Source organism: Herpailurus yagouaroundi, unplaced genomic scaffold (assembly GCF_014898765.1).
Source record: "Herpailurus yagouaroundi ecotype Mexico unplaced genomic scaffold, PumYag 77, whole genome shotgun sequence".
NCBI lineage: Eukaryota > Metazoa > Chordata > Mammalia > Carnivora > Felidae > Herpailurus > Herpailurus yagouaroundi.
The window spans coordinates 9601664-9609947 of NW_024412388.1; the positions used below are offsets into that span (position 1 = coordinate 9601664).

Sequence of the window (8284 nt, forward strand, 5' to 3'; positions counted from 1 at the left end):
GGCGCTGGGAGCTGGAGGGCGGCCGGGGCGGGGAGGGCGTGCGCCCGGGCGCGCGGGGGCGACCGAGCGCGACGCGGACGGACTGGGGGAGTCCGGGGCGGCGGGGACGCACAGGGGAGAGTCGGGGAGGGAGGGGCGAGCACTCGCGAAGGACTTACCCGGACAGGAAATTAACCCGCTGGAAAATCCCAGGGAGAGGCGGGAGCGATAGAGGTTGCCGAGGGGACTTCGCCGAAGCGGCCCCACCCGGGGCCGCTTGTTTTCTGAGACCCGGCAATAAGACCTGTCGCTGGGACTTGCCAGGAGCGCGCTCGACGACTAAGTTCGGTTACGGAGCGCCCCCCACCCCGGCGATTTCCAGAGGGCGTGTGGGGGGCGTGCGCCCGCCTGGTGCCTAAGCGCGCTCCCCGGGCGCCAGGCCGGTTGCCAAAGGGAACGCGGCCTGGGTCCCTCTGGCTCTGCGCCCCGGGGGCAGTCCCCGCGGGCTCTGGGAGGCCAAGCCAGGAGCTGCTGACCTAGGGTTGGGCGGGGCTCCAGAGTGGCTCGTTTTCCTGCCTCACTCCGCCCACCCGCACTCGACCCATCTCAGGGAGGCACTCGGGGTCAGTGAGGCGGGCAGCTGCCTGCCCCACCCCCCTCGCTGTAGCCCAAAAGGAAGCCAGGGCCAGTCAGCGCTTTCCATGCTGGCCGGAGCTTGTCGGGAACCGGAATCCCCCTTGGCACGATCCGACCTGGCTGCTGGTCTGCCCGAGGCCCAGCGGAGAGGCACTGTGGCCTGGGGTCAGAGACCTGGCTCCCCAGGGGTGTGGCCTCAGTTCCAGTGCCTCCGCCTCTCTGGACCCCGGCGTAAAATTGGAGAAGGTGATAGGTATGATACTGGCAGGAGATTTCCCTCCTGGGGAAACTACTCCCCAAGCAAATTCTTTTCCCCGCCCCCCCTCATTTCAGAAATGTTGGAGACGTCCCCAGAGAACCACCCGGAGATTGTCTTGCTGTTGGCTCTCTTGATCCAAATACGCTGGAATTGATAAGCTCCCACTGAACCAAAATAACCCAGGGAACAGCTGTTGGGCAACAGGCCCCCGGAGACCCTGCCCTGGTCCCTGGCCCGACACAGACTGGTGGAGGCTCAGATTCTAAAACCGTAAGAGCTAAGCCTCAGCCTTTTTCCAAAGGTACATGCAGTCTTGATGCCTTCCGATGGATCAAAAACCTGAGCCTCTGGGGCTGAGCCACCAGCTCAACAGATGACAAGTGTTTGCAGAAGACCAGGGCGTGGTGGCGGGTGGGGGTGGGGGGGTGGGGAGCGGTCATGGATAAGAGTTCCAGGGAACAGCTCTTGGGGCCCTGCAGCTCTTTTCTCTGATTGTACTCCAGGCCACCATTCCAGACCTCCTGAATCCTCTGTGCCCCTGCTTTCCCAGGGTCCCCCGCTTGCCTTTATCATCCCCAGGTGCAGGGGTCCAGCCCCCGCTCTGGCATCATCCCCTTGAAGAGGCAGGTGCAGGGAGAAATAATCCGAATCCTCCTAGAGTGGGTGAGAGTACCCCAGGCTGCATAAATGAGGTAGTATTCTAATGTCAGACAAAGCACAGGCAGGTGGCAGAATAGACAGGTCCCCCTGTTGCAACTCTCCGGGAACACCCTGCACCGATCTGTTACCTCCTCCCCCTTTCCAGTCTCAGGCTTGGTTTCGGCTGCTCACTGCAGTCCCCAGGAGAACCCGTTTGTCACCGGGCTGAGCCCTCAGCATCCTTGCTTTGGGACACCTGCATTTGGTGGCGGCCACCTTGTGAGTGTGTCTCAGTGTGTGCCAGCCATTCCTACCAAAGTCGTGTGGTTGCTGGAAGCCTGGCCTGGGAGTCAGGCTCCTGGCCCCGGTCCTGGCCCCACCACAAGCCACAGAAACTTTCACGGGCCCCTTGATGTCTCTGGGGAAGTACTTCTTCGCCTGGGGTCCTTGGGCCCCTTGGTGGTGAACTCTTTTCAGAGTTTTGTAAAAATCTGGTGAGAACTGGACCTTTACCTGTGAAGAGGTCACCCGGAGCCAATGCTGGAATTCTTGGTGATGAACTTGACGGTAGCCCTAGTTCTTTTGTGCAGAGCAGAAACTGGCACTCATGGATGACTTTGATGAATGAAAACAGAGATGCATTCCTACTTAATAAATGCAGAGTATTTACTTAGCAAGGGCTTGCAAAACGGAGATGCGGGGTGGTAACGTAACAAAAGGGGCTCCCGGTAATGAAAAATGTTGAGAAATACCCCCTCCTGGCCTGGATTTCCTCATCGTGAAACCAGGGAGAAAATAATTTCCCTCTCCTCTTCCACAGACTATGTAAGGCCCACGTGGGGAAATACTGGGAGGGGACGTGATCTGAAGCGTATTTAGAGGAACGCTACATTAAAAAGAGGCCGTAAGTCTTGCTATGGCAGGAACTCTTTGCTTCTTGCTTTGAGTGTTCCCCCAAAGTCCCTCGACTCTAAATCTAAGCCTTTTTCATTAATGTCAGTGGGAGAAGACTCTGTTGGGGTTTGTGGGGGGCAGGGAGGGGCCCCTAATGTCCCAGGACTCCTATGCCTTGGGGAAATGCAAACTTTGCCACCTCTGATTTTCCCCAGGCAAAGAAAACATAGCTGTGACCTCAGCAAGGTCACACAGTGAGTCAGTGATAGCTGCTGGAAATAGAACACAGGCATCCAGACTCCCCAGCTGCTCTGCTCACCCTGCTCCTGCCCCAGGAAGGGGGCCTCTTGCAACCTGAGGGAAAATGTTGCAGGTGACAGGGACAGACCTTCAGAGACTGTCAGCCAGCTCCTTCTTTGTGATTCCTATTCAAGAGGTGGCAAATACCCAAGGTATTCTGATGTGTTCAAAACCTGATGTCATGCCTTCCCCAACTAGCCAAGCAGAGCTCCCCACTCCTCCTGTGCTCCCGGAGCCCTCCCCGCCTTGTTTTAAAAGTGCCCCATATCTGTCTCCCCGTGAGGTTGGGTCTTGGGAAGCTATGTGCACAATGCCCCCCCCCCCAGGAAATTTCCTATGTGGGGGCCTGCTCCCCGTAAACAGAAACAATCCGGTCATGAGGTTTTCTCCCTTTGGTTGGCAGACAGACCTCTAAATGAGCCAAAATCCCAGGCCCTAAATTGTAAGCAAGATGATGCCAGTATGGTATGTGCAGGAGTCTGAGTTTAGGAGCGGATGCTAGGTTTGAATGATGAGTGTGGCTGGTGTTTGGTGATGTCATTTGGGTTACTGGTGGGTGTTGCCTCTGATGAGCGCCTGGCTGACCTGGGAAGGAGGCGTGAGGACACCCCAAGGGCCCCAGGAAAGGAGGCTGTGCCTGGGACAGCCTGGGACAGCCTGACTCCATGGAGCCGGCTCCCTGCTCCATGGACACTGCTGTGACTCTGTCCCCCCAACTAACTGGCCAACCCCGAGCTCTTCCATATCCCCCCCCACCCACCCTTTCTCACGCTATCCGCTGCCTGTGCTGGTAAGGGCTGGACCCTTTCTTGGGGTGACTGCTCCGTCTCCTAACCACTAGGTCAGGGCTGACGAGAGCTCTGATGAGCCTGGACCCGCTTAGAAGAAGATCTCCTGCCCCTAGTTTCATCCCTCGAGCCAGGAAACGAATCTTCAATCGGCCTAAATGAGAGGCAGTAAGGTGGTAGGGGTTTCGAACGCGGGTTTGGAGTCGGACAGACCTGGATCAAATCCTGGCCCTCCCACTCATTGGCTCTGTCACCTTGGGCAAGTTGCTTAACTTCCCGAAGCCTCGGGTTTCCCATCTGTGAAATGGGGTAATCCTGGTGCCTGCTTCACTGGGTTGTTATGGGGATGAAGTGAGGTATCTGTCAAGTGCTTGGCCACGGGGCCGTCACAACAAATGGCAGCCACGTAATCGTCTCTCATTTCACCCACAGAGGTGGTGTTCTTCAGGTGAAGAACGTGTTTGTCTCTCTGGAACGTATCTGTTTGGAACGCCCTAAAACTTGACGGTGGGTTTTCAGAACTCTCCCTTCCCTCTACCGTATTCCCCACTCCAACCGTAGACCTTCTGAGACATACACGCACGCACACACATGCACGCGCACGCACGCACCAGGGGGCGCTGAATGACTTTGCCAGCGCAGTTCCAGGTGAGCGGTTCTCCAACCACACACACCCCCACTTCGCTGGCTTGGTTGGTCTGAGCGTGGGCAGACTAATCAGACCGAGGACATGGGGGTCAGTCCCTCAGCCCGGCACAAGGGGACATCTGTGCTGTGCTCCCGGCCGGTGCTCCTGATGCTGGCTAACCGTCCAGCGAACGTGTGACCTTGGGGAGGGCCAGAGGAGGATGAGGATTCTCTTTCCCAGGGGGAGAAGAAACACAGAGCGTGCGTCCCAGGAGTCAAAGGCACCCTCATCCTGCCATGTGACTGCAAGCTCACGAGTCATGCTCAGTTCCTCTGTGCTTGTCCCCGACCCCTCCTATCCGTTGGCTGTCCTTCTCTGCCTCTCCACTGTTACCTCCTTAGTCCAAACCAGCATCATCTCACACAGAAGCCCCCACTGGCCTCCCTGCTTCCATTCTTGCCAACCCCTGCCCACACTGCACGTACTCAAGAAAGTCAACGTGATCCTTTGAAAATATACATCAGGGGCGCCTGGGTGGCGCAGTCGGTTGAGCGTCTGACTTCGGCCAGGTCACGATCTCGCGGTCTGTGAGTTCGAGCCCCGCGTCGGGCTCTGGGCTGATGGCTCGGAGCCTGGAGCCTGTTTCCGATTCTGTGTCTCCCTCTCTCTCTGCCCCTCCCCCCGTTCATGCTCTGTCTCTCTCTGTCCCAAAAATAAATAAACGTTGAAAAAAAAAATTAAAAAAAAAAAAAAAGAAAATATACATCAGATCACGTCATCTCCCTGCTTAGACACCTCCAGTGGCCTTCTGTGTGTGGCCAACAGACTTTTTTTTTTTTTTAACGTTTATTTATTTTTGGGACAGAGAGAGACAGAGCATGAATGGGGGAGGGGCAGAGAGAGGGAGACACAGAATTGGAAACAGGCTCCAGGCTCTGAGCTGTCAGCACAGAGCCCGACACGGGGCTCGAGCTCACGGACTGCGAGATCATGACCTGAGCCGAAGTTGGCGGCTCAACCGACTGAGCCACCCAGGCGCCCCGAGGCCAACCGACTTCTAACACGACCTCCCCGGTGATGCCCCCTGCTGATATTCTTTGACTGGGGGCAAGGCCCATGACTTACTTCTAATGAGTAGGATATGGCCAAGGTGACAGATGCCGTTTCTAAGATTAGGTTACAAGAGACGGTCACTTCCGTCTTGCTGTCAGACTCTCTCTCTCTGCTGCCTCTTTGGCTTGTGGGCTTTGATGAAGCAAGCTGCTACATTGGAGTGGCCTGCATGGTAAGGAAGTGAGGATGGTTCCAGACCAGCAGCCTGTGACGAACTGAAACTTACCAACAACCACATGGGCAGCAAGCCACCACACGAGCCCAGCCAACAGTTTGATGGTTGACTGTAAGAGACCCTGAAGTAGAGGGCACGGTGAGGGCATCCCAGATTCCTGACCCACAGGAACTGGGAGGTAAAAATAAAGCGTGTTTTGTTTTAAAGTGCTACTTCTTGGGGTAACTTGTTACACAGCAATAGCTAGCTAATACACTGTGGCACTTGGCATAAAATCCTACCAGACCCTGTGCAGTCTGGCCCCACACGCCTCTCCCACGCCATTTGGGGACTGCTCCCCCTCTGGCTCCCCACCCTCTAGCCACTCTGATCCTTTGTGCTTCTAATTCATCTGTACACCCCAGCTTTTTAGCATGGCTGGTGCCATTTGGTCACCAGGCTTCCTCAGCTCAACTGTCACCTCCTTGGACTGGCTTTCACTGGCCTCACTCTCTCCCCAGTTACTCTCTATGCTACCATCTTGTTTCACCTACTTCCAAGCTTTTATTACCACCTGACATTACCTAGCTTGCTTGTTACTTTACTTACCTTCTGCCACTAAATGGAATACCTGGCCATTATGTAGACCCAGTTCCTAGACTCAGCCCCAGAGCATAATAGGCCCAGAAGAAATGTTTAATCAAGTTCATTGCTACCTGCGGGTGATGCTTCTCAACTAACCTACCAGTTTATCAATAGCTTCCAGTGGTGTCTCACCTGAAGATGTCCATCCACCTCTTCCGGGGAGCAAGGACTGTCATCCCTCCAAAACTGGCCTCAGCTCTGGTCTCATGGAGGGAAAGGCAACTGTGTGTGTAGCACATAGTGCTCCAGTGACGCCCCTAAAGTAGTCTGGGATTTGGGGGCTCCTCCAAATACATTTCTAGTTCCTCTCCACTCCATCAAAAGCACGCAGCACCCGCAAATGGCTTGATCACACCCACCTTCAAGCCTTCGCACACACCTTCTTTCTGTCTTGCCTCTCACCAGCTTCCCAGTTTGGCTCAAAGAAACTTGGCCTCTTCCGAGGAGTCCTTCCAGAATTGCCCCCAGACAATTCCCTGGTCCCCTTATTCTCCAACCTGGGAGAATAGGTGCCGTGCTAGTTGTGGGGATACAAAGACAGAACAGGCACATGCTTTAGGAGCCATGGCTTAGGCAGCAGCCATGAGAAGAAATAACCACAATTTGGTCAGAGCTTAGGACTTACATGCCCGTCTGTAAAACTCCAATTCATACTGTTTTATTAAGTGCACTGAACAAGGGCAGTAAAGTTGGGTAGAGTCAGAGCTAAAAGCATCGGTCCTTGGGCCAGTCACCCAGTATTCAAATCCTAGTTCACCAGGATGAAGCTGTATCTCATCTGCAAGTAATCTCGCGAAGCCTCAGTTGCTACATCTGTAAAATGGGGACTCGTAGTAGCCACTTCGTAGGGTTTTTGGGAGGATTAAATGAGATAATGTACAAGTCCGCATGTGGCACAACATCTCAAAAGTAGCAATGTCCCGACACTGTCGTCCGTTTGGACACTTCCCGCAACAAACGTCTGTTGCCTGCCTAATAGTCACAAGAAAGGCACTGACCTGGGTCCTAGAGGGACAGAGATGGAGTAGACAACCTCTATTCTCAGATGACTCACAGTCCCCTTGAGGAGATGGGACACACGGGAGCAGCAGGCAGCAAGCCATTCAAGGACTCGCTGTATAATATAACCACCACACAAATCTCATGGGTTCGTAAGTGTCACAGGCATTTGGAGGCGTCAGGGATGCCTGGGCTGGCGTGAGTGGGGAAAGGCACATCTTGACACTGTTGGCCATATTTCCCAAATCAGATCTTGGAGCACATGGCCATGTAGCTTCATGCTTCTGTACCCTGGCGCACAGCATTCCCTCTGCCGGCCCACCTGGCAGACTCCTGCTCACCCTGGAAGACACCATGCATTTTTCCAGGTGGCCTTGACCTTCCCAGGTGCGGCCAAATCTTCTCTATTTTCCACCTCTTGCTCTCCAGGCTTCTATTATTGTTTCTTGCATGCGGCATGGCAGTTATTGATGACGTACTTGTCTCCCCTGCTGGATGGTTAGTGAGCTCTGGTGTGAGAAGAAAGAGGTCCTTGGGAGCAAGGACACAGCAGAGAAACGTCCTTGTGAGCAAAGATTGTGTCTTTGCCATCTTTGAATCTTGGAACCCAGCATAGGGCCCTGCCTGGGGCAGGTGCCCAATGTCTTTGCTGAATGAATCAATGAGCGCACATATGTATGAATGAATGATTCTGCCATATGGAAGTATTTGAAGCTTTCCAAAGCTTTGAAGCAAAGCTTGAGCGGTTCGTGAGTTCGAGCCCCGCGTCGGGCTCTGCGCTGAGTGCTTGGAGTCTGGAGCCTGCTTCGGATTCTGTGTCTCCCTCTCTCTTTGCCCCTACCCAGCTCACACTCTGTCTCTGTCTGTCTGCCTCTCTCAAAAATAAATAAGCATAAAAAAAGATCTATATAAAACAAAGCAAAGTTCAAGAGGTATGGGTCTCTGTAATGATGCCACAGAACTATTTGTTCAACTCCACAAGGCCTGCAGACTGCTCCGTGGCCCTGTGGCTTCTGCCCCTTGCCTACATCTTCCTTCACAGTAATAAGCACGGTGGTCCCAAGCACTCTCATGAACCACTTGTCAGACTGCAAAGCCCCTTCTACCCATAATCGCAGATAGTCCTTAAAGCACTTGGGTGACCAGGCCAGGGGTCATTGTGTCCGTTTAACGGAAACCAAGACTCGGAGGGCTCAGCTCTGCACAGCTGGCGAGCTCTTTCAAACCAGGAACGAGGTTCCTGTGCTCCA

The 8284-nt window shown here is 54.4% G+C and overlaps 1 long non-coding RNA gene across 1 annotated transcript; it reads right to left on the reverse strand.

Annotated features, from left to right (window-relative positions):
• Window positions 1-1321: 1321 nt before the first annotated feature.
• On the reverse strand, window positions 1322-7699 carry LOC121021481 (uncharacterized). The gene is made up of 3 exons (XR_005786553.1): window positions 6415-7699; window positions 5249-5401; window positions 1322-2128 (listed from the first exon to the last, which is right to left on the reverse strand). It is a non-coding gene; the product is annotated as an uncharacterized LOC121021481 (long non-coding RNA).
• Between the last annotated feature and the right edge of the window lie 585 nt (window positions 7700-8284).